This window comes from Lampetra fluviatilis, chromosome 18 (genome assembly GCF_964198595.1).
Source record: "Lampetra fluviatilis chromosome 18, kcLamFluv1.1, whole genome shotgun sequence".
Taxonomy (NCBI): domain Eukaryota; kingdom Metazoa; phylum Chordata; class Hyperoartia; order Petromyzontiformes; family Petromyzontidae; genus Lampetra; species Lampetra fluviatilis.
This window is the reverse complement of record NC_136292.1, coordinates 9,863,391-9,889,945: the sequence shown is the minus strand read 5'-3', so window position 1 is coordinate 9,889,945 and position 26,555 is coordinate 9,863,391. Positions and strand designations below refer to the sequence as shown.

At 49.8% G+C, this 26,555-nt stretch overlaps 1 long non-coding RNA gene and 1 other non-coding gene across 2 annotated transcripts in view; one reads left to right on the top strand and one right to left on the bottom strand.

The window, feature by feature from the left end:
- Positions 1–26,238, bottom strand: part of LOC144937211 (uncharacterized) — a 52,576-nt gene extending 26,338 nt beyond the window's left edge. The window contains exons 1-2 of the long non-coding RNA XR_013637595.1: positions 26,091–26,238; positions 8,608–8,690 (exon numbers count right to left, since the gene is read on the bottom strand). This is a non-coding gene — a long non-coding RNA (uncharacterized LOC144937211). The remainder of the gene's footprint in view (positions 1–8,607; positions 8,691–26,090) is intronic.
- Positions 19,446–19,518, top strand: TRNAG-CCC (transfer RNA glycine (anticodon CCC)). The gene has a single exon. It is a non-coding gene; the product is annotated as a tRNA-Gly (tRNA).
- Positions 26,239–26,555: the final 317 nt, after the last annotated feature.

Below are 26,555 nucleotides of genomic sequence, written 5' to 3'. Positions count from 1 at the left end.
CTCTAACGAGCTAGGGGAGGCTAACTGGCCCGACACTGGTGAGTCGGGCTACGGTCTCCGGAGTCCCAGGGTCTAACCCTGGTTCACGGAACCACGCCTCTGGCTCGCTCCTCTGCAGCCCTGACAAGGGCGGCGTCGAGGGGAGTCCAGGGCTCTAGCTAGAGGATCTTCACTCTTCCTCCTTCGTTCCCAGACTGAGCCCCGAGCTCTCTTTGTCCTCCCCCTTTATACCCCCCAACAGGATCACAACCCCCCAGGCTGCCTGATGCGGACGTCGCTGCGGGCACCCCCCCCGTGTACTCCCGTAACTCCGCCCACTGTGTTTGTTACCCATTGGATCGTATGCACTTACAGCCCTCCCGTAACAGCCCTACATCACCCCCCCCATTACAGCTCGCAGCCGTCCCGGCTGCAACAATTCCAAATAAAGGAACAATTACCCCTCGACCCCGTGTGTGCCTCATTTTTTTCAACAAAATGCAAATAGAAGAACAACAACAAGAACAACAACCATACCCCCGAAGGGAATGTCCGACGCACCCCCCCCCCGCATAAATACGAAATCCGTAAGCACGTATGTACAACTAGCCAGGAACTCCCCCATCACACACAGCACACCCACGACACACAACGCACCCACAACACACACACCGCGCCCACACAACACAACACACTCAGTGTGCAAGGAGCACACCACCGACGCAGCATACAGTAACCATGACACGTGAAGGAAAATAAATTTTTTTCTTTTTCTTCCTGCTGTATATTATAAGAGTCTGCGCATTTTAGCGCGCGTCCTTGCCGCAGGCCCGTCACACGGGGCAACCCCGGACGGCGGACCATCCGGTGGCGGCTGTCCCATGCGAGGTGAGGTCGCGATTGAAGTCGCGCGACTGTCGGCATCACCTGTGGGGGTTCCAGGGCGTGAGCCCGTCATTCCCGGTGCACCTGTGGGTGGGACAGCCGGCAACACATCAGGCGAGAGCAGCGACGGACCCTCCGAGTCGGTCGACCCCCCACATGCTTGGCCTCGCGTGCGTGGCGTGGGCCCCCGCACCGCAACAAACGGCTTCAGCCTAGAGGGGTGTACAAACCACCGGCGCCTCCCCCATTGGATTCGAACGCACTGAGGCCTCAAAACCTCAATAACCTCGACGGGGCCCCGCCACGGGCGTACGAGTTTAGAGGAGGTCGCGAGTGGTACCTGGGGACAGTGCAGCCATGCCCTGTCCCCCGGCTTCCACTGCAGCACGTGCGCGCGAGCCAGTCTGAGGCGCTCGTTCGCCTTCTGACGCCTGTCAGAATTTAGCCTCGCCGCATCCCGCGCCTCAGTCAGTTTGTCAAGGTTAAATTTAACGTGATCGTCCAATTTAGATTTGCCCAGCGGCACGGGGATCTGCAACTGTGCCCGAACAGGTGGGTCGGGTTCGCGGCCATACATAAGAAAGAAAGGTGAAAACCCCGTCGCAGCATGGGGAGCCAATCTGTATGCCGCTAGAACCCCTTGAATTTGTAAGTCCCAATCAGCCTGTGAGTCCGAAACTTGCTGCGACAACATAGACGTGATGGTGCGATGCAGACGCTCGACCATCCCGTCCGTTTGCGGGTGATAGGGGGAGGTTCGAATTTTTTTCGTTCCCAGGAGATCACAGACTTGTTTTAGGAGTTTCCCCGAAAAATTTCTACCCTGGTCGGTCAACAACCGCTCCGGGGCACCTTTGTCCATGACATAACCTTGGACAAAGGCGTCGACGATGGCTGCTGCCGACTGATTCGCCAGGGGCCAGGCCATAGGCCAGCGCGTAAAATATTCGACCCCAGTAAGCAAATATTTATTTCCCCTGGAGGTGGCGGGGAATGGCCCCAGAATATCCAGTGCGACCAGTTCATTTATTCTGGAGACCTGGATGGATTGTAAGGGCGGGTTCGACTCCCGTGCCGGTGGTTTGCGCTGCGCACACTGAGGGCATGCCGCCAACAGATCAGCGACATCCCTTGTCATACCCGGCCAAAAAAAATTCAGCTGAAGCAAGGCGAGTGTTTTCTGGGTACCTAGGTGGAGGAGGCGCTCATGAGCAGCCCACACCACCTTACCTCGTAGGCCAGAAGGGACCACCAGCCGGTGACGCTGGGATTTCCCGTCCCAATGCATAAGCAAGCCCGCATGGGTTTCCCATGCGTCGGCATGACCCGTCACACGCCCCCTCTCCCCGGCGCGACGACGCAACGCGAGGAGGGAGGCATCCTCCAACTGGAGGCGCCCCCATTCATCAACGGGCAATCCAAGCAGGGAATCTCTCCCCTGTTCGGCGATATCAATGGGGACTACCGTTTCATCGTCGGCGGCCGCCGCCAGGACCGGAACCATCACGTCCCCCACTGGCTTGCAACGCCCCGACCCCAGGAGACATGCGCATTCGGAGGCGGTTGGCATCCGTGACAGAGCGTCAGCGTTGGTGTGGCGAACGCCCTTACGATAAGTGGTTTCAAAACTGAAATCCTGGAGGACCTCCAGCCATCGGGACAATTGTCCCGATGGCTGTTGAACCTTCAGGGCGTACTGCAGTGCCGCATGATCTGTGCGGACGGTGAAATGCCGACCGTACAGATATGGGCGATACTGTTGGATGAAATAGACAATTGCCAACAGTTCCCTACGGGTGACACAATATCTTTGCTCCGTTGGAGACAACACCCGACTGCCGTACGCGACCACCCGTTCCACGCCGTCAACCACCTGGGAAAGCACGCCTCCAATACCCGTGTTGCTCGCGTCGGTGTCGAGCAAAAACGGCCTCGAAAAATCTGGGTAAATCAAGGGAGGAGCCTTCACCAGCGCGTCCCGAAGGGAGCAGAAAGCAGCTTCCTCATCCTGACCCCAGTGGAACCGAACCCCTTTAGAAGTTAACGCGTGTAGGGGTTTGGCAATTGTTGCAAAATTAGCGACGAAGCGTCGGTAATATGATGCGAAGCCAATAAAACTCCTGACCTCTCCCACCGAGGTGGGAGTCGGCCAGGAGCTGACACACTGCGTTTTGGCGGGATCGGTAGCAATACCCGAGCGCCCTACGATGTGCCCTAAATAACGCACCGACTCGCGTAACAAATGGCATTTTTGGGGCTTAAATTTCAAATTAGCAGCCCGCATCTTTAGGAAAACCGCCCGCAACCTCTGGAGATGTTCATCAAAAGTTTTACCAAAGACAATAACGTCATCCAAATAAATCAGGCACGATTCCCATTGCAATCCAGCCAAAACCAATTCCATCAATCGCTGGAAAGTTGCCGGCGCTGAGTGTAAGCCCATCGGCAACCGGTTGAATTGGAACAGGCCGTGCGGTGTACGGAAAGCAGTTTTAGGTTTAGAATCATCGTCCAGAGGAAGCTGCCAGAATCCCGAAAGTAAATCTAGTGTGGAGAAGAATCGCGCTCCCGCCAAAGCGTCCAGCGATTCGTCCATCCGTGGGAGCGGGTATGCGTCGGCAACCGAAATTTTATTAAGGCGCCGAAAATCCACGCAAAACCGCAACGAGCCGTCCTGCTTTTTAACCAGGACGATCGGCGCTCCCCACGGGCTGGTGGAGGGAGAAATGATGTCGGCGGCTAACATGTCATCAACAGCCGATTTGACATGGTCCTTTTCGGCGGGACTTAACCGAAACGGATTTTGGCGAATTGGCGCGCTGTCACCCGTGTCAATATGGTGACGCAGCAGGTGAGTGCAACCCAAATCATATTTATCACGACTGAAAACGTCGGAAAATTCCCTCAGTAGCGTTCTAAGCTGTTGGCGCTCTGAATTTGTCAGGTCCGTCGATCCCGCACAAAGCGCGTCGATCCACCCTTCATCGCTGTCCGAATGTGGGAGCATCCGGGAAGCAGTGCCAACGTGGTTCGCGACAGGTTCCTCGCAGGGCACTGGCGTCGCGTGAGCGAGCACCGTCCCTTGAGGAACCACCACCGTCTGCGATCCCACATTTAGGACCGCGATGAAAGGGTCCCCGTCCCCTCTTACGACGGTCTGGGCCGGAATCAAATGAGGCCCATTAACCCCGGCCCTAGACGGTCCCAGCAAAACACCCTGATCCCCTATGCCCTTAGCGAAGGGCTTACGAAGTTTGAGAGGCACTAGCATTTGAGCTCCCGGCGGCACACGAACAGTTTCAACGACGAACGCCGGTACCGTCGCGAACGCCGACCGAGCCGCCGCAGGGGATGGCAGGAACGCCATGCGCCGCCCCGATGGAAGCTCAATGCATCCTTGGTCGATCAAAATACGAATGGGCATTTTACCTAAGAAATCCGTCCCCAGCAGGCACGGAACCGCCAGCGAGGAGGAAACGAAAATCGGCCCCGACAATTTGATGTCCCCAATAGAAATTTGCGCTCGAATCTGTCCCATGATGCCGAGAGAGCCCCCGTTAGCGGCATAGAATGGGACGTTAACCGGCAGTAAAGGCCGGCTTTGTACGGGCAGAATATTGTAAATTAATTCCGAAATGATTGTCGCCGATGCCCCCGTATCGACCAAGATGCGTACTTCTACCCCGTCAATGTGTCCGACTACGGCCGACGACCCTGACGACGCGGCTACCACGCGATGGGCCAACACGGACCACTGTTTGGGCTCGATTTGAGTCCCCGCAGTGATCCGCGTTGGCCCCACGCAACGCGACATCGGCCCCCCGTTTGTTGTGGTGCGAGAGCGTGCAACGGGTAGGTGCTTTGGCCAAACATGTGTGGTGCCGCGACTCGCCGGGTCATGTTGCTGGAGCTTGGGAGGAGGAGGCCCGGCGTCCCGTCGAGCCGTCGTCCCGCGCTGTCGAGGAGAGCGGCACCCCGAGGCGACGTGGCCCCGGACGCCGCAGTTGAAACACCGCGGGAGCCCCGGTGGAGACGACGGGCGGTTGAAACGGCTTGACCCGTCCCGGGCCGACCGTACTTCTTGCGCCTGTTGCCGTCGATGGTCGACGGCGAAGAGCTCCTCCGTCGGAAGGGTGGCTGCAGCCACCGCACGCCCTGCCGATGCCCTGCTGGCTTTCCGCCGCAGGGACAGAAGGTTGGCGTGAAGGAGGCGCGCCGCCTGAAGAGAGGTCATCTCGGCGTCCTCCTGTGCGACGACAGCGATGTCCAGGTCGTCTGCCAGGAGGAGTATTTTCTCCGTGACCATCGCGTCCACGCCATCGTCGTCCATACGGGGAAAAGCCGTCTTAGCCAGCGCTAGGAGGCTCGTCCTGTATGCCAGGGGCGACTCCTTCTCACCCCGCTTGCGCTCGTAGAACCGCTCTCTGCATTCCGCTGAAGGTCCATAGACCCCGGCCAGCAGCTGTAGTGCTTTCGGCAGAGTAGACCGCTTCTCTTTCGGCGCCGATGTGAGGGCGGCGAGCGCGTCTGCGTCGAGGAGCGCCGGCAGCGCGCAGAGGGCTTCATCGTCGGACCACCTTGCCATTTCTTGGTGGGCGATGAAGCGTCGCTGGAAGCCGCCCCAGTCGCCCTCTGCACCAACAAATTCTTTCAGCGGAGGCAGCCGTTGTTGTAGCGCAGCGTTCGCCTTGGACGTCTGTAGGCTGCTATCCCCGGGACTCGGCTGTGCGTCGGCGCGAATGGCAGATGGAATCGCCTGTCGCGGATGTGATGACGCTCCCTCCGCTGGAGATGACGCAGCTGTCCCAGCGAGAGCGGTGTCGGACCCAAGGTTGAGCCCGGCCACGCCCTCCGCAGCTGCCGTGACGATGGCGGGAAATTCAAAGTTTGAGTTTTCAGAAATGGCGGGAAGGCGCTCAGGTTGACGACTCCCCTCGCCCCGTGGTGGACCACCAGCCCCCAGCCGCGTGATGTTTTCCAGCGTGGCGGCAGCGGCGTACAGTAGCTCCGCCAGTCTCTCGTGAGCCAGCCGTAGCGCGTCTGGCTGCGGCCCCTCTTCATGCCGATGCCCCGGTAGGAAGGCGTCGGCCCCCGGCTGCGCCATGTCTTGGTGAGCCGCCTCGGGCTCAACGACTTCAGCAGTGTCCTCCTCCGGTACTCTGGCTCGAGCTGTCTGACGTGTTTCCATGTCCGTAGTACTTCTGACACCAGATGAAGTACCGGTGAAGACGCTGGACACCCAGGTTGAGGCACACGTATATTTATTTTCAGCTTATCGGTACAGGACAACACTAGAGGGGGTAGCGGCCCCCTCACCCGGATAACTGGGGATACCCCCTAGCTAATCTCACCTATCCCCAAGTCCTCCTCTAACGAGCTAGGGGAGGCTAACTGGCCCGACACTGGTGAGTCGGGCTACGGTCTCCGGAGTCCCAGGGTCTAACCCTGGTTCACGGAACCACGCCTCTGGCTCGCTCCTCTGCAGCCCTGACAAGGGCGGCGTCGAGGGGAGTCCAGGGCTCTAGCTAGAGGATCTTCACTCTTCCTCCTTCGTTCCCAGACTGAGCCCCGAGCTCTCTTTGTCCTCCCCCTTTATACCCCCCAACAGGATCACAACCCCCCAGGCTGCCTGATGCGGACGTCGCTGCGGGCACCCCCCCCGTGTACTCCCGTAACTCCGCCCACTGTGTTTGTTACCCATTGGATCGTATGCACTTACAGCCCTCCCGTAACAGCCCTACACCTGTATGGCAGCGCTGGTGACAGTGGCCTCGTACGTTTGTCAAAATGAGGCTTCTGCTGCGTTTCGTCGTTTTTCAGTTGCATATTAAATGACTCCATTTTGTTTTTGGCCCAAAAAAATGTTCGTCCAATTTTCCTGCGAAAATCCATTTTCAGAAATGTAATTAAATGATACGATGCAATTTCTTTGTAACATGTTGAATTAGTAATTAGGGAATACTCTAATAGGTCTTACATGACGTTCTCATTTACAGTTTGTCACGATTCTATTTGTATTTTTAACGATTGCTATTGGCCAGTAGCTGATGGGTTATTATTATTTTCATGCGCACATAGCCAGTTGCAATGCAGTACACTGCACTGCAATGCACACCCAGCGACCCGAGTTCAATCTCCTAGTCACCGCCACACCAGTGGTGAATACCTGAACCCCGTCCTGGGCCTCCCCGTAGTTGACTTAAACGAGTGCCTGTTGCAGTGTGTGTCAACACCAGCACTCTGAGCAAGACAAAGGTGGCTCGGATGTGGTGCTGGCCACACCGCACCCACCCCCTCGGGTACCGTGCCGGTAAAAATATGTGCTATTGAACAGCACTTGCCTCCTATCAGTCTATGGAGGCTATACGGGAGATCTTTGTCTTTTTTTGTTTTTGCACGTGCATGTGTAATAAATGGACTCGACCACAGTATCTGGTCTGGTGTCCTTTATTCGGGTTCGTTTCTGTTTCCCACATGGCTGTCCTTTATCTGGCTCCTTCCACACGGTGCCGACTTCGCTGTCGCTCCCGTCACCGCCAACAGCCCCGCTGTTGGTCTCCGTCGCTCCCGTAGCTCCTTAGCAGCCTCGCTGCTGTCTCCCACACGCAGCCCCTCCGGCTGCTGTCGCTCCCGTAGCCCTCTTGATCTGCAGCCCCCGGCTGCTGTAGCCCCTAGCAGCCTCGCTGCTGTCTCCCACACGCAGCCTCTCCGGCTGCTGTCGCTGCTCCCAGCTTCTGCCCTCCGTGGCCTCACCCTCGTCCAGTCTCCAACCAACTCTCTTCCATCCCGCTGGTTGGCGCTGTCACCGAGCCCCTCAGCCACCAGGCTGAGGGCACGGCGACCACCCAACGCGGTCTCCACTCTTCCCTCGCCCGACTGCCCCGATCTCTTCCTGTCTCACCGCTATACCATCTCCCTCTCACGTGACCCTGACTCCTCCCCACATGACGTCACATCCGCCAAGCCCTTTACGCCCGCATTACACATGTATGCAATGAGGGACTGGCACTGACGGCTTCACGTGTTATCATCCCACTTACATTTCTGGCCATGCATATCAATAATGGTGGCTGGCGTTTATAATGATAACAATATCCTGACAGGGTACAACAATGGCAATTGACTGTCGCTGTGGGTGTGGTGGTGGCCAGCGGCTGTAACCCAGTTGTTTGGGGTGGCGTTGGTCGAAGTGAGATGAGATTATGCGCCAAAAGCCACCCGCCAAGTTGGAGAGATGTTAACTACCACACCCGGTACATAGAGGAGCTCGTGGGTTCGATGCCGACATTGACGCCTGTATAATTTAGAGTTTGCGCGTCTTTCTCAACGTGGTCACGTGGACTTTTTTCTCCCCCGGGTTATTTCCCTCCACATTTAAAATGAACGTGCGCTCAGAGTGTTTGGCAGCTGTAAATGTTTTAAACCACTTCAGTGAGCTATCATTTGTGGCCAGGTCGCTTATTGAACAAGGGTAAAGAAGTGCCTACAAGAGGCAGTTGTAGATAGCTCTGTGAACCAAGGCTTATATGGGCAGCATTTTTAATCCGATGGGTCAATAGTTATTCTGCGATGAAATGCTGGGATTGGTTTGGCATCGGTGCAAGAGCAGTGCACGGCAGAGGTCGAAGGCCGAGTTGAACGGATGAATTGCCGAACATTGTGCGTCTCTTCAATAACAAGATATGAACAACACAAAGGGGAGGTGGAGCTTGTGGGGCATCCCCAGCGTACATTCACACTGACCGTGCAGCAGAGAGGATTCCAAGACTCTGAATTCAAGGGTTCCCGGACGCCATAGCCTTCTCTGACGATCTCCCGGCACAATTCTGGTGGGAGAGACACATTGAGTTGTTATTACCGGGACAGCCCATCGTGCAACTGTGCTGGGGTGGAGGAGGATGCTGCCCACATGATGGATTGGTGCTGTTTCCTTGCTGGTCATATCTATGGGTCTCTATGTGAGTCTGTGGGTCTCCATGTGAGTATGTGGGTCTCCGTGTGAGTCTGTGGGCCTCCATGTGAGTCTGTGGGCCTCCATGTGAGTCTGTGGGTCTCCGTGTGAGTCTGTGGGCCTCCATGTGAGTCTGTGGGTATCTACGTGAGTCTCTGTGTGAGTCTGTGGGTCTCTATGTGAGTATGTGAGTCTACATGTGAGTCTGTGGGTCTCTGTGTAAGTCTGTGGGTCTCCATGTAAGTCTGTGGGTCTCTATGTGAGTATGTGGGTCTACATGTGAGTCTGTGAGTCTGTGTAAGTCTGTGGGTCTCCACGTGAGTCTGTGAGTCTCTGTGTAAGTATGTGAGTCTCCATGTAAGTCTGTGGATCTCCATGTGAGTCTGTAAGTCTTGGTGATGCGATGGAGGACGTTACGTACATGCTGGATGGCTACTCCAGCATGTACACAAGCTGAGCACTGCTCTATCCACTGCTAGCTTAATTCTGCCTTCTAAACCCGAACACTGCTGACCCAGATGTCAATGAATGGCTTATGACATTTGACTGTGTTTCTGTATTTTGGACCTGCATCTTGTTTGCCTTGCCCACATGCCACCGCCGTACATGTATTCTCTACTGAAATGCCATGGAATGCGGCATCACATCAATGCAGGGCGCATAGTTGTCGAATCTCTCGTGATCTCATGCGACACACATTACCTGCTAAAACTTAACTTTATTCTAACTGGGAGGAGGGTACACCCATCCACCCAGTGCAGATTATAGTACATGGTGTGCCAAGTTGCGCTGGTATGTGCAATTCATCTGCTGGTATGTATATCAAGATATAATTGCCAAGAGACGCCTACCCATTGCCATTCTGTGTTAGTTCTTTTTCCAAACCCAAAGCGCGCATACAGCCAGCAAGCGATGATCTAACCGCGCGCGAATTATAATGATAATTCAAGTACGGTAAGAATAACATTGTTGTTGTTATACTGAAATGGGATCTGTCATAGAGGACGACACTGTCTATTCTAGTGCGGCGTAGAGAATATTGATATTGAGCACTTGTAAAAAAATATATAATGACGATTCACACGCGCACACGAGCATCTGTGCACACACACACACACACGGGGGTCACATTGCACCCACACACACGCACGCACGCGATATACACTACGGATGATCACATATTAATGCATAAAACCAAAACAAACCGAGAAAAAACGACGGTGTTATTATGTTATGAAGAATGTAAATGTGGCCACATCTGAGTACGCTGCAGGTGACCTTAAACCATGAGAACATAGCCAAGTCGTGAGGGGTCAGAGGAGGTCAGGCAACAAAGTATGAAGAGGGAAGAGGGGTGGGGAACAGGGCAGGGGAGTGCCCCATGCCATTGCGTGCGCCAGGACCCATGCCCACCCACACTAACACCGCCGAGCTTAAACAAATCTACCCAGGGTCATTTTAAAGAGCGTTGCCACTCCGTGACCCGATGTTGTGTTTGGTGACTGTGCGATCGCAGTTGAGAGTGAAATAAATGGACACCGCATTCGACCGACAGCCAGGATCGTTCAGTCGGTTGTGCAGTGCCGCAGAGTTGTCAGGCATGTGCCGATGTATCGATTCATCGGTTCACATTTGTTATCACCCTCGTGATACTTGCATCGAATTGTGCGTACAAACATTTATTCGGGGTCATGATTCTTATAAACAGTTAATTAAAAAAAAATTGCAAACATTGCGGTGGATATTAGTGCCTCTAGCTGACGCAACAATTTGCACGGACTCATCATACTCATGCTAAAGTAGAGGAAACAAAAACAGTTTTGCTGACTGGAATCCTGTCTGGATTCCTGGCTAGCGAGTGGCCATTCGCGTGTGCGTGGTGTTGATGTCACCCGCATCCCACACAGTTGAGCCGGGTTCATGCACGGTGATGATGTCAAGCCCCCTATGGACACGCTATCACACTATTGTATAATACTACATCATACTATATTATCGAAAAACTTGTTCTGGCTGGCTGGAGGGACGGAGGGATGGACGGTCATGTCCAGAGGATGTCGGTGGGCTGTTAGTTGTTGTTCGCGTGCACCACGAACAGCAGAATCGCTTTTGTCTGACGAATCCATCGGATCTTATTTTAATTCATTTCGCACCTTTGCCAACAGGGAGCTGAACGAAGAATCAGCTATTTGTGCAGCAGAATAGTGTGATGAGAATAGTTGAGTTGATGAGAAGGATGGTGATGCACGATGAACATGATGACGGTGCGTGAAATGAACAATGATGCAAAGTGACAGTGGCTGGTGAATGATGAATAAGGAGGGACGTTTGCAGGAGGGACAGAGTTAGTGATGGGGAAGGGAAAGGATTTGAGAAGTTTTGCTGCAAACAACGAGGGAAAATAACAAAATCGCTTTCACCGGACAAATCCACGCGTCTCTACACCCGCCGATAGAAATGGGACATTAATGGACGGAGTGTTCTTAAAATAAGACATTTCTCCCTTCTTTAACTTACTTAAGTTTACTAATAGGGGTTTTCCCCTTTTTTTTCTGGCAACAAAATTGACACCTTTTGCAAGGAATCATGCTTACATTAACCACAATACTTGCAGTCAAATGCAGTTTTTTGTTTGCATTTAACTGCAAGTATTGTGGTTAATGTAAGCATGATTCCTTGCAAAAGGTGTCAATTTTGTTGCCAGAAAAAAAAGGGGAAAAACCCTATTAGTATATTTTGGTACTGGCAAAAGAGGTCCCATGATGTTACTTAAGTTTGCAGGAGGCAAACTGGGTCAGAGGAGGACATCCCCTTCCCCGTGATCCCAACTCACACAATGGCACAATGGCTCTCTTTCCATTCAAAGTGTAAAGTCTCATTACGCCCTGTGTCTCTGGCCCCTTTGCCTCGACTCAGCGGATTATGACCGCCCGTCTATTATGCTCGTTGTAGGTACACGCAGGTTATTTTAGCCCTCAATTATTTTAATTGCCCCAGTCGGGGCTCTCACAATGGCACCGAGAGAGACATGTCACGAAGCGCCTGCCACCCTCCGCGCTTTTTTTTTGTGCGATGCCACCTTTGCACCCCCCCCCCCCTCTTTCTCTCGCCTACGATCTGTCATCGCCGTTAGTCACCCCCAACCCTCCACCTCCTATTCCCGTGCCCTCGATTGCTTTTCACGCAGCTTGCCTTGTGGCGTCGCTACCAGGTGGCGTGCAGGTGTGGCAACCGCTCCGGGGCCCACAGGCCAGAGGGGCCAACGAGATGCCGAGATACGAGGTGGGGGGGGGGAATCGGGACAGGCGGCCCAATTTAATTCCTTGCGCAAGAGCCCCATGCCAAACGCTCAACGCCACTGAACTTGATCTAAGCTACCCAGGACATTTGACTAAGAGGGTTGTCACTCTGTGAACTAACATTGCGTTTTGCTGATGAGTTTGAGCGTAAACAAATGTGAGACCAACAGTCGGTTGTGCGGCTGCCTCGGTATTGTTACGTTGTCGGTTCGCGTCAAGGTCAAGGGTTAAGCGAATCCGATCGTCTCCTTGGGTTGGTGCGTTGGGTACCGTTTCGTGAGTGCACTGAAATGCGACAGCAGCAGTGGGTCGTTGTGTTTGGGGCGCATTGTTCTCTGCCATAGGAATTCTAGAATTGTCATCAATCGGGCTGAGCAGCAATGGGACACTGCTGAACACGGACCTTAGCAGGGGAAACACTTTAGCGTTGGATTTATATTCCAACTGATCGGGCCATGCCATACATACAATACCCTGCCCTGAAGATGGAATGTGTGCGTTAAATGTAATTTGCTTGAGACCCTGCGCCTCCATTTTGGCTTAAACAAAAACCACCTGGGAATGAAAGAACGCTCGTAGCAGAATTATTTTTTTCGAAGAATTTTTCATTTTTCATTTCCTTGCTCGTGTACCCATCTCAGATGGCGAATATTTCTATAAGTGCAGGCAGCCCATTGGGAAGCTGTCTCTGTGTGTGTGTGTGTGCACCGCGCGGAAGACTCACTGGCATTACTTCCCATCAGCAGCTAAATTGCTCAATTAGCTTTGATTTCTAGCAGCAATGATGCCCGTCCGCGAAGTGCTGGAAATAACTTGTGGAGGGGGAAAAAACGGTGGACCCGGAGAAAAATACACGCGACACACACCTCCGTACGTCCGATTAGCACGGTTGGCTACGTACGGTGCGAGAGAAGTTCAACATACGGTACACACATCGGTGAGTGACATCTGAACCGGTCCTGGGAAATTCACCCAACCCCTTCGCTAACCCTCTATATATGACCGGTGCGGTGAAGTATGGTCAAACATCTTCCTTGACGCGCATGACGTGTTGGAGGCCATAATCCAACAGCGGATTGAGAGAGGGCTTGAAATCATTATTATGATGATAGCAAACGTGGCAGCGTTAGTGATTCACTAAGCTTTGAGCGATGCATTTTTAGATTTGCTTGAAATTGGCTGCAGATCAAGTGGGATGAGAGCTGTTTGTGTATAAACGCAGGCACGCGGAGAGTAAAAAAAAATGAAACATCCAGCAAGCTTCACGCGGTAAAATCACCGCACTAAAAAAATACTTCACCACAGATTTAACACACGGCCGCCTCCAGAAAACATCTGAAGCCACAGAAGAGAGCGTTGGTTACGGGCTCTCGAAACAGTTCTGGTGTGTAGGGGAGTTGTTCGGACATTGTCGAGGAGGGGAACTGCGCGAAAAAAGGACCTGCATTTTTTTTTGTCAGATCGGCGGCTGCAAGGAAAGTATCCAGGGATTAACAAAACCAAGGGAGGGCTCACGGTGGGGGTGGGGGGCTGAAGAATTCCATGAGGGTAGCCCACGGTTTTGGTAAACAAAAGAGTGGCTGTGGAGAAAAACCTTTGAGGGTAGGGCACCCAGAAGCCTGGCTTTCAAGGTCTGCCTCTAATAATAGCAACCTCAAAATGCAAGGGCAATGGAAAAGTGGGTGGTCACATGACCCCCCCCAGATCCCACCACTGGCCCTGACTTTGGAAGAGTGCCCACCAATCCTGACTTAAGTGGGTCCATTAAACTCCCCACGACTGACAGCGTGGGGGGAGGCCTTCATCCGGCAGGGCACTGATCGAGGGCTGAACGATTTTTGAATATTTCCTTGGTTCTTTTGGTAAAGTCACGTAGAAGGGAAATAATAAAAGAATAAAAATAAAACAATAAAATTCTCACGACGTTTCGATTGCAACACAATCAATCATCATCAGGTGTGAAAACCACAGTGTGAGAATTTTATTGTTTTATTTGTATTATTTTATTATTTCCCTTCTACGTGACTTTACCGAAAGAACCAATAATATGAATCCCTGCAGTCAGGAAAGCTTTAAATCGAGATTTTTGAATATTTTTGTTCGTATCAAGAGTGAACTGCTATGTGCGCTGCACCTTGCCACGTGTGTCGGAGAGGTGCACGCTGAGTAATGGAATCTTGATAACGGCCGAAGAGGACAGGGAAGTGATTGATGGGGAGAATTGTGAGGCTCTCATGGACAGACAGAAAAAAAAATATCGCAAACAACTATTTTCTGAGAACGGTGGGCCCAGTGAGGTGGAGCCTTCAGAAGCTGGATCACAAGCAATACAGCTCTCCTCTGGCACGCAATGAGATCGGAAGGATTTGTTATCGTTAAATGGCATTTGAGAAGGGACAAGAGTGAGTGGAAGACTGGGAAGTGGGTTTGAACGAACTCAAGGAAGGATTGGGCAAGACAGGAGCTTTGTGAAACTCGCAAGAGTTGGCAGATGTGTTTAGGAGATTCAACATCATCAGCAGTAACATGACATTGTGCCTTAATAAAAAATATTTGGAGCAAAAAAATATTTTTTATCACTATTCTTTGAAAATATTTGTTCGCTAACCGGTACATCGTTCGTCACATAAAACGGCGTGGACTAATTGTCTCTTTCCTGCCTGTTAGCGTTATAACGACGCATCGATGAATGCACTAATATCAATTGTTAATTCGCAATTAATACTATCAAGCAATATCGGTTCACGTGACACATGTAGGTCATGAGAGGCCACTACGCTCAACACGGTGCAAACAAAAAGGAGAATCTATTTCTGGAATCGAAGTGTGACCCCTTGAATCGCAACGCCGGAGTGAAATACCAGATGATGCCGTCCCTCTGCAGACCGGTCGTTCGAAGGCACAAATTCGTAAAATTCCGTCGCAATTACCCAGTCGAATTCAACTGAAGGACGGCAATCGCCCCGAAACACTGGCCGGCTATTTTTGCATACATAATACGTGCTTGTACGTGTCATTGTTTGGCCGCTATGAATTTCAACGCGATGAGAAGCCGCTTCGTTGAGTTATCATGTTGTCGCCAGGTTGCTTCTGAAAAAGAAGCGATGCAGCTCAGTGGGCTTCACCTGATAAAATACAAAATAGTTGAGCTTCATTTGTATTTTTGTTTCTGATTTGCTTACAATTCCTATACTTTGTACTGCTATCGTGTTTTTGTATTGTTTGTTGACCTGCCCCTGCTGGACTTCTATATTAAAGAGCCGTATAGCTTATTGGATTCCTCCAGTTTAAATACATATTCTGATTCTGTTTAATCCAGTACCAACAACATTGACGAACGACAATGCTGCAGGCTTGTGCTTTTGGTCAAAAGCCAATAATGAACCACTTGTGACGACCAACTGAACGTGATCTCATCTTGAGCTGTGATCTGAGATGAAGTAAACAACAAAAAAGATCTCCGAGCTTTTGTAATTAACATTAAAAAGGACGCCAATGTTACTGCCAAGGATTTCAGACTCTTAGAAGCCGCGTAGCTTGAACAATGTTGGCTGCTTTGCATTTGTGAGCAGCAGCAGCCATATAAAGGCAGAGCCCTGTTGTTTTGGAATCTGCCGGGATGTGCTCCGGCTTGTGAAGGTCCCTCCGTTTAAGTGCACGCGCGTCTTCACCAAGGAGAATGAGCTTCAGCAAGCTACGTGTATCTGTGCATACAGCGGTCGCTCTTGTTCTTGAGATGAAAGCTAAAAGGCGCAGACCCTGCAATTGCTCGGCTCACGCTACCGCTGGCGGAAGGGCCTCCAACTAAAGGAGGAGGGGGAAGTTCTCAAGAGGGTATTTGGCCTATTTGTCCACAACCGGCCAGACATATACCCACACTTTACCCGACCAAACACAGCCTGCCGATTGACTGACTCTGGTGTATACATTTATACAGCTGCTCCTGCTGCTGGGTGGATAGGGCCGTGGGTGGGGGGAATTTAATAAACTTGCGACCTCGGAGATTGCAAGCCCAGTGTGCTAATATTTGAGACCTGGGGTTCTTAACCTGGGGTGCAGGCCCCCCCTGGGCGTGCGAGATGCCCTTTCTGGCAGTGCAAGAGACATCGGATTTTCTTCAGAAGGTAAATCATCGAAACACAAATTAAGTACGGACACATAAGTACAACCAGTTTGTTTAATAAAATCGATGTATGTATTAACATTATACATTTTTTTTTTTACGATTGAAAACCAAAGGGGTGCAAGGCTGCAGTAAAGGTTACGAACCGCTGGTTTAGACTATGCAAGCATATAGAAACATAGCCGTGGCCAAATAAATTGGCGCTCTGGGATTGTGATCGTTTACAAGAATATTCCGGCAGATGTAAAGCCACGCCGCTTGTGCTGAATTGTTATATTTTGTCTCTCGGGTGTGCCCCACGCAGCTGTGTGATGTCTCAAGCCTCGTGTGTTTTGTGTTATTAGCTCTTTGAGTAGAGAAATATGCTTTCAGTATTTGACGCTGAACCTTTTCGAGAACTTTATCCAATAACGATGACACCCACCCTCACAGGGAATGTATCTGAAATGTAACGTGTCTTCATGCTGCGACAAGCATGCGGGTAGTGCTAATTTTGACTTGGCGGCCCTGGGCTTGGGGCATATATTCCACGTTCCTATGATAGAGCCAGTATACCCAGAAGACAACACAACAACAGTGGCAAAAAATTTTACTGGACCGTTTATTTTTCGATTTAAACCTTTCGTGACTGCAGGGATTCATATTCATGGTTCTTTCGGTAAAGTCACTTTACCGAAAGAACCAAGAATATGGACCGTTTATCTGAAGTAAGCGAATGTACATTCGAGATTGAGAACACATTACCACCGTGCGAAAATGCCTGATCAGCGAACGTTTCTAAAACAATAAAAGACAGTTACACCGCCGTGCACAAATACCGCGTTGGGTTTTTTTTCTCGGTTAATCGGTCAGGGGGCGGATACGCCATGGTTCCGACATGCACGCCTCCGATTAGTGCAGTAGGCTACGTACGGTGCGGAAGAAGTTCAACGTGCATACGTGTACATACGTGCGGGCGTTGTGCTGCAACGCACGCCGTGTCGACTGCGTGTGTGCGTGAAGACAATGGTCCCCATGGTAGTCTGGTTATTTTGTTGGGGGAAAATATATTTTTAACGCCCCGCACGGCGCAGATTGATGAGGGCAGCACCACACCCAGCGGGCCGGCGACGGAATGCTGCTGGTCAGTGGTTGTTGACGGCTGAGGAGGCTTAAAGGAAGGCCACCTCCAAAAAATGTAAAGAGAGTTTGCCACCCAAATGGGACGTTCTAGGCTGCGCCCGTCATATGCGTTTCCAAAAGGTACGTAGTGAGAAATAAGCACGTGTGAACATACGTGGGGTGGAGCGGTGGCACCAAATGGTTCGCGCACTGCGCTAGGAACCGGCCACCTGAGTTTGAGATTCCTAAATCGGGACGAGCCACCACCAGCCCTCCCCCCCCCCCCGTCTCTTCACCAATCCGCACTGGACCAGCGTGGGGTGAAGTATGGTCAAACAATTCATATTCTTAGGTTTTTTCGGTAAAGTCACGTAGGTAAAAAATTAAAATTGTAATTAATAAAATTCATAAAAGAAGCTTGTGTTGCCTCCGAAACGTCGTGATTTTTATTTTATTTTACTTTTATTAATTTTAATTTTTTACCTACGTGACTTTACCGAAAAAACCTAAGAATCTGAATCCTTGCAGTCACGAAAGCTTCAAATCTAAAATTATGGTCAAACAACCCCCGCGACTGACATTGCCGGGTGAGACTTTCATCCAGCAGTGGAGCAGCACAGGGCTGTGAAGTACAACCTGCGTGCGTGCTCAACACCGGGGCCTTGCGTGGGCTGACGGGCACGGCGCGGCCAACACGGTGTGGACACTGGGCAATAAACAGTTCACTCCGCTGGTTATTCGTACGCAATGACGCAGCAAGGGCGGTTGCCACGATCACAATGAGAAATGCTCCTGTGGCTGGGTTGTGCTGGGTGTGGCTTGTCCCTGATGTGTGGTGGTGGTAGCCACAGAGAGGAATTCAACCTCACCTATCCTGTTTTTGCACGAAAGATGCAGTTCTACTTTGACAAGATGTTAAATACGAGACCGTGGAGTGCTTGGAAATGATATATGATTATACGCTGCTAAATTATATGGGACTGATTACGCTGTCATAGTTCGTCATATTCAGACGTCCCTGCTGCTAAAGTGCTTCCCCAGCCTCTTGTGACAATGACGTTGTATGCACGTTGAACTTCTTTTGCACAGTACGTAGCCAATCGCGCTAATGGGAGGTGCGGGGGGAAGGACAACAAACGAAACACAAAAAGCAGTTCTAATGAAATGAGTTTTCAATATAGACAATTTCAAAGTGCATAGCTCCAGTGGCTTCCTAACATCGGAAGGAGGAGCGTTCCAGACGGCCGCAGAAACGCATCCGAAAGCGCTCGATGGCCGATCGTTATGCCGTGGAATGGTTGTAGAAAACTTTCAGTTAAGGACATCAGCAGCATTGGAGATATCAATGAATGTTACCACTGAGTTTGATTGCTGCCCACGGATAAAATTACAGCTTTGTCCAGTGATACAGGAAACCCATCTTAGAACCTCTCCTTCACCAATCCACGCTGACGGCACGGAGAGGCCTTCATCCAGCAGTGGATTGGCAAAAGGGCTGCACGTTATTATTTTTCGTCATTTAAACACGCGGTCGTAACATTTGTATCGCGATGGGCCACAAGGCTGTCACAAGTTAACATCTAGGGCACGATGAAGAGTGCTAAATATTTACATTTAAACTTGGGAAGCAAGTAACCCTCGTTAGACAAAAAAAGTTTAACAGAAAATAAACACATCTGGATTTTGAAAAATAAAGAAATTGTAAACGAGAGGGGGGAAAAAAAACTGACGTTGTGCTTTATATTGAATTAAAACGTTCTCCCGTGACGGTGGCTATTTTTAAATCCTTTATATTAAGTTCGCTTGCTTGCTTGCTTGCGTGCTTGCTTGCTTGCGTGCATGCTTGCTTGCGTGCTTGCTTGCTTGCTTAGGACCGTGCAAATCTTTCGCTCGTTTTTTAACCCACTTCCCGTGATCCAATCGAGCTGATATTTTCCACACAGACTCGTTGTGACAGATAATTCATGTTCGTGAAAAAATTTTCCAAAATTTTACACTTTTTAGGCAAAAAAAAATATATTTTACATATATTCAAATATAACTCATTCATCGCTTTGGCTGAACGTCACAGTATAAGAGCCCAGAGCGTAACCCCTCCACAGGCCGTGGCGGAGTAGCGCAGTTGGTAGCGCCTTCGCTTCCCATGCCAAAGGTCGCGGGATCGATCCCCGCGTCCTCCACAGGCGAATATATTTTTAAATCCTTTATATTAAGTTCGCTGCCACGCATATAAAGGATTTATAGTGAAAAACTTTGTTTTTACGGGTTTACTTGTTAAGACTAATAAAAAAAATTTGATTCAACCTTCGCACGCGGTGAGTAGATGTATAGATAGCCGCACATGGGCCGAGTTTCGTCTGCGAATAGCACGGGCATACCGTACTTAAAGTCAGTCTGTTTGTCATTTAAAGCGCATTATGGAGACTTCGACATGAAAGAGAACGCAAAGGAATGTGTGTGTGTACGTTGAACTTCTTTTGCACCGTACGTAGCCAACCGTGCTAATCGGAACTTCTGAAACTGGCGGAACCAAATCAAATGTTCCGTAAGGTTCCGAATGCTTCTACGTGTCAGATTCTGTTCTGTTATCTACATACAACCATCATTGGAAGTTAAAGAAAGATGTTATCGCATTACTATGCAACACGGCAAAAGTATCCCTTATATTTAGCCCTTCATGATTCTTGGAACATACAGCATTCGTACGGAACAGAACTATTGGCCTGCATGCATTTGGCGCACAAAGGCGGCTCTGTGCTTCAGGTGTATTCTCACGCAGCAAGCCCATTAAGCTGCTCACGGCTCATTTTCCAAAGGGGCCTCTTTGTCCAGTCAAATACGTACAGCACTGTTGCAGAGTTAAGTCGTCTTCCTCAGACGGGCACTGTCCGTGTTCCATACTTGCTCACTCACTCTTGCATAAGCAGACGGCAGTCTACCGAGCATAACACATTTTTTTTTTCTTGGAATACACTTACTGTCGTTTTAGCGGAAACAACTCAACGCATCCGTCGGTAGTTTTAGCAGGATGCTACCGAGGTGTGAATGGTCAGTGCCCGTTCCTTGCATTCCATCTCCTGGCGGGGAAGTCGAAGCGACGATGCAGGTTTCTTAAACCTTCCCGCCTCTGTCCACCCAGCAATAGTTTTCTCCGTGGTAAGTTGATCGGCAGATCACGCACGTGTGGTAGGGATATAGATACAGGTAGGGACAACAGGTTCCACACTGCCCACCAGGGATTATTTGTCTGTCTGTCGTGCATATTTGTCTGTCGTGCACGAATGCGCTGTCCAACCAAGTTCCTACCTGCCCACTCCGAAGGAACGTGTTTTTAAAGATTTCCATTTTTTTCGGTGCTGGGACAGATTTCTAATCTTCTCATTAATTCGTGACTTTGTTACCCATCATACACCGCAACATCCTACCAATGCGTCGCTGCACTGAACGACCCCCGGCCCCCACCTTGGCGATAACGCCAATGTTTATGTAACAGGCACGAGCGGGGTTGCCAACTCAGTAATTTTTGTCGTCAGTGCTCGTGAATTTGTCGGGCTTTCTTAGCGACAGCTTTTCGTCAAAGCTGCTCGCGACAAGCCTAGACACTCTCTGGGACGAGGAGCACAATTTGAAGCGGTGCCAGGTTCGCGGTTAGGGTCGTGTATCAACTACCTACGTTTAATAGTTGGTGCACTGCGTAGTGACATATTTAACGACTTTAGGAAGTATATTTAGTTACTTTTTGAGGTTCATCTTCTTGGTTCTTTCGGTAAAGTCTGCCTTCTCGACAGACCTGTTCTCCACCTGAAGACGGCTGCTTGCGTTGTGGCCGAAATGTCGTGAGAATTATTTTATTATGTTTTATTTTTATTATTTTATTTTCCTTCTACGTGACTTTACCGAAAGAACCAAGAATATGAATCCCTGCAGTCACGAAAGCTTTAAATCGAAATTTTTGAGGTTCGTTTGGCAACATTCCGCTTTCAGTAGTTTGCGACAGGGAACACGCTTTCACACTGCTGACGAGACCCTTAAATCCGAAACCAACCCAGAGTTTGCCTCTTTAAACAAGTGCTGTTCGGAAAACGTTGGATCGGAATACCCATCGGCTAATGGACAAAACGTTGTATTCTGCAGTCAATTATATATTTGTACGATGAAAGAAGACACTTTTGTGTTTACAGTTGTATTCTTATTGATGTAGCAGCACATGCTGGCAATTATTATGAATATTTATGTGGTATCCCGTATGCAGCAGTCAACAGTTTCCATCGTAGCAGCTACTGAGTTACTCTAACGCCAAATAATTGGCAAAAGCAAATTTTATCCGATGAGGTTTTTTTGTATTTTTGGTGCGTGGCAAACTGCCACTTAACCCTTGATGCACAACGGGCCATTCTCCTCAAGATTATCGTGGGATTTTTACAGGCAATTGAGTACGCCATTCACGATTCAGCTCATACAGTACTTTCACAAAATCTTGCAATTTTTTTTTGAAACTGAATGTGATTATACACGATAGTGCGTATATATTTAAGCGCATTCATTCCCGCACCTCCGATTAGCACGGTTGACTACGTACGGCGAGAAAGAAGTTCAACATGCATACATCCATAAAAAAAAACGTTTTGCTTTTTAAGTCATACATTATCATTTACACCAATTGGAAAACTTTAGTCGGGTACTGGAAAATGAGACCAAATGCAACGTACTCAGACGCCATGAGTGAGTACGTTGCAGAAAGGCACTTTAAAAATGTAATCTATTATTTTTCGATTTAAAGCTTTCGTGACTACAGGGATTCATCTTCTTGGTTCTTTCGGTAAAGTCACGTAGAAGGGAAGTAATAAAATAATAAAAATAAAACATAATGAAATAAAATAATATAATATAATAATATAATATAATAATATAATATAATAATGTTTCATTTGTATTATTTTATTACTTCCCTTCTACGTGACTTTACCGAAAGAACCAAGAAGAATAATCTATTATTATTACTACCTAAAGTATGCTGATAATTATAAATGACGACGTGTTTGTGTAAAAAAAGCCCACCACGCGACAAACGTGTTGCTGAAAGAGCCTTGGAAGACGCCACCCGTGACCAAATCGTGTCCGCGTCTCTGGCTGAAACCGACACTGCTTGACGTCAAATCACAACCGTGTTCACCGCGATGAAACACCGACGACACCAACAATCAAAACACAGGTTGGCACGATGTCCAAGAGTGGACGCCGAACGTTTCCCCACATTTTTCCGGCAACGTTCATTCACTTGAGGCTCTTTTGTTGTTGTTGTTGTTTTAAACGGGGCAGATCACCTGCGTCATCGCCGCCCAGATCTCGCAAGCACGTGCGCGCAAGGACCCATTTGTTTATGGTTTGCGGTTGGCCGCAAGACGACACTGGAGCGGCGTGAGCGGGTTCACATTCGTCGTGGGAGAAATAGTAGACGGGGAATATTTTGAGAAACCTCTCGACCGTGGCCGAAATAGCAACGTCCGTGGCGCCAATCGGCATGTCTGCCCGGTGTGCCGTGCACAAGTAATGTATTAGTCTTTAACGTTCACGAGACGTACGGGCAAAAGGGCTACTCGGAAACTGTGTGTTCGGTGGATGTGAATACCGCGTGACCTATTGTCAAGAATAACAATAAATGGTAATTGAACGGCCCATGTGTCAATTCACTGCTTGATGAAGGCCTCCTCATGTAGTGCACGCAGGACATGTTGGCTGTTTGTCCACATTTCACCACGCTGGTCGGTGCGAGTTGGTGAAGGATATCGCTCGCCACTGATGAAAGCCGTGCCCAGACCAAAAAGTTCAGGACGCTGGGGGGATCTGAGCGCAATGCACAAACTCCTACGCAACTGCTCGCCCCCGGCCCCCTCCTTTCTCCCACCCCATCATGTCCACAGAGATACGTGGAAAAGTGCGATCATAACTCCATAAATAAATGCCCTGTCCTGCGCTGGCGAATCCTAGCGATGAGTAGTGATTTGCGCGTGGGAGGATTGCAGGCGCTTCTGGAGAAAAACACGCACGCACAAGAGGGCATAAACAACCGAAATGTCTAAAGGGGTGGATGGAAACAAAAATCAACTGCGGTATCCATTTCGTCGAGAAAATAAGAGCACCCGTACACCATTACGAGAAAACTAAATTAAAAATAAATACAGTGTACGGAAACATGACGCGTATTTTGAAACTCCTGACTCTGTGCACTTATCTAATAATAGAAGAATTTGGCGCGGGCGATGTCTGCCGCTGTGTGTAAGAACGCTCGGCCGTGAAGTTTAAATCCCACGGTGAGCTTCAAGCACTCCTTCGTTTCCCACGGGAGGGGAAGAGGGGGGGGGGGCTTCGGTTAAATGAGATTCGTTTTGTGGAAAGTCATCACTTAAGGCTGTGACATTGTAGCTGTTGCTCTGAATCTACCGTACGAAAGAAGATCAACTTAAGGCTGGAACTAGGCCCCACTTCTCGAGAACGTGGAATTACCACTGCTGGCTTCGGGCTCTTGATGGAGAAAAGCGCTGGCAAACTATGTTGGCGTTTAATAATAAAACAAATTACTTGATCGACGCACGCTGTGTGATAAAGTTGGATTAAACACACAAGTTCTAGTCCAAGACAGGGTGGACTGTGCACATCAGTCCCTCGGGGAAGACTGGTAAATGGAACACCGCCAGGTACGCCTGAACCACTCGGTGGTAAATTGTCAACTCTTGTGCTGCAGGGAGGTCTGGATCCCACCATAGAAACGTGGAATGTTCACCACTGACTCGGCATGGCCAGCACACATGAAACAACACCAACTGCTCAACAACGCGTGGGCTCACTTGCAATCTTTTACTGCCTATGAACCGCTGTATTGAAATAAGTGTTCAAGGGATGTGTTTGCACACGATATTTCCCATCACCCATTTTGCAAACGTCTTACTGCAACCGCAGTATTATTCAGTGCATCATTGAGCGTGCGTTTTTTTGTTAGTTCCTTGCGTACGGTGCGAAATAAGTTCGACACAACGTACACACATAACAACCTTGCTCAATGCAAGACATGTGTTAACTCTCATCCATTACAACTTCGATCTCCTAAGTTCTCACCATAGAACAGTTTTTGTGTGTGTGTGTTTAGTTCGTTGTCCTTAGCACGGCTGGTTACACGTACGGCGTGAACAGAAGTCCCAGCGTACGTACGCACGTGATTCAGAGCTATCCCATTGCACACGCACGCATCTTCTCCACTTTTCATCGCAGGACCGTTGAGAGACAGTCAATGCACTCCCAGTAAAGACGTGGAACCTTGGACCAACAACGTTTGCCCAACGGTTCCTACCACATGCTAACGTGGACCCAAGCTTTGTTCACTCGGCTGGTAGATGAATAATTCATGAAATATGACGACGATTAAATAAAACGTTTAACATACTGCAATGCGTGTAGTCCTTTGTACATAAACATGATAGACTAAACGAAACGTTTTCTTTTGTTTTATTGAACCAGGTAAGGCCCACCGAGATATATAGCTCTTTATCAGAAGCGAGCTGGCCACAAATGATAGCTCAACAAAGTGACTTATCGTGTGGAAATGTATAGTAGCAGCCAAATACTCTGAACGCGTGACGTTGAGTCTAACTGCGGAGACAAATCCACGCGACCACGGGCAGAATATGCAAACTCCAAATATACAACAGGCGTCGGGGTCGGGATCGAACCCACGACCTGCTGTATACCAGGCGAGGTAGTTCACATCTCGCCATCCGCGGCGCCCCTGAATGCGCAGAACACAAAAGTACAACGCTGGGAACGTCGTGAAAGCATTGAGACCTGCGTGGGTTGCCGGTCACAACTGTGACGGAATCTCGCGGGCACATGTGTGGGCATCGTGAGTGAAAGAGCGATGTCGATTTAAAGCTTTCGTGACTGCAGGGATTCATCTTCTTGGTTCTTTCGGTAAAGTCAGGTAGAAGGGAAATAATAGAATAATACAAATTCAACATAATAAAATAATTCTCAGAATTATTGAGAATTATTTTATTATGTTTTATTTGTAATATTTTATTATTTCTCTTCTACGTGAATTATTTTATTATGTTTTATTTTTATTATTTTATTATTTCCCTTATACGTGACTTTACCGAAAGAACCAAGAAGATAAAAGAGCGATGTTTAAACAAAAAAATGAACGCTAAACGAGGACTGTCAAACAACCAACACACGCAGACAATGCGCACGAGCCACTGCGCTGCAACGCAGGCGATGGTTTTAAAGAACCACTCCGCGACTCTGCGTGCAAGGAATATGAACGCCTCAAGTCAAACAATGACACGTCGCATTCATTCAAAGCCCCAACCGCAGGTACAACAACATTTTACATTTGTTGAAGAAAAAAAACTAACGAATATACACCAGCTGTAAACGTTGAACAAAAACAACATTTTAAACAGTTTAAGCTGCTTGTTTTGTTGTTGTTGCGAAGACGCCCTCCCCACTTTTGCTTCATAACAATCCAACATTCTGAATGTACAGGCTTGGTCCAGATGTCTTGTGACCCCCCCCCCCCCCAATTAATTAACCCCTAAAAATATTTCTCCATACCCCTTTGCATATTCATGCCTGTTTTAAATAAACCTTACTTGAAACAAAAATCAAGTTTTAGATAATTAAATGGGGGGGGGGGGGGTCACAAGACATCTAGAACACACCCAGCGCACGGCACCACGTTGAAGTAACAGTCACGCACCTACCACCGCGCCTGTCCCTGCCGAGCGCGAACGGCGAAGCAAGCAGCGGAGCTGCTCTCTCACGGCCACGGCTGTCGTCCTCCCTCCTCGTCGAGTCGTGGGCGGTGGGCGTCTGAGCGAGAGCCGAGCCGCTGCTGCCAGATGACATGGGAACGTGTTGGGGGGGGGGTGGTGGGGGGTGGTGCTGGGAGATCATTCGAGCGTGGGGGAGGAGGGATCCAGGGAGGGTTCGGGTTAGGGTGGGGCACGGGGTGGTGGGGGGGGGCAAGCCTGCCCTGGGTGTGGTTGGAAGGGATGACGATGATGTTGTGGTGGGTGGGTGGATTTGGGTGGGGAGTGGTGGTGGGTGGGTGGAATTGGGTGGGGAGTGGTAGTGGGTGGGTAGATTGGGGGGGGGGGAGTGGTGGTGGTGGGGGGTGGGTGGATTGGGGGGGGGGGTTTGGGGGGGCTCAGCGGTTTAGCGC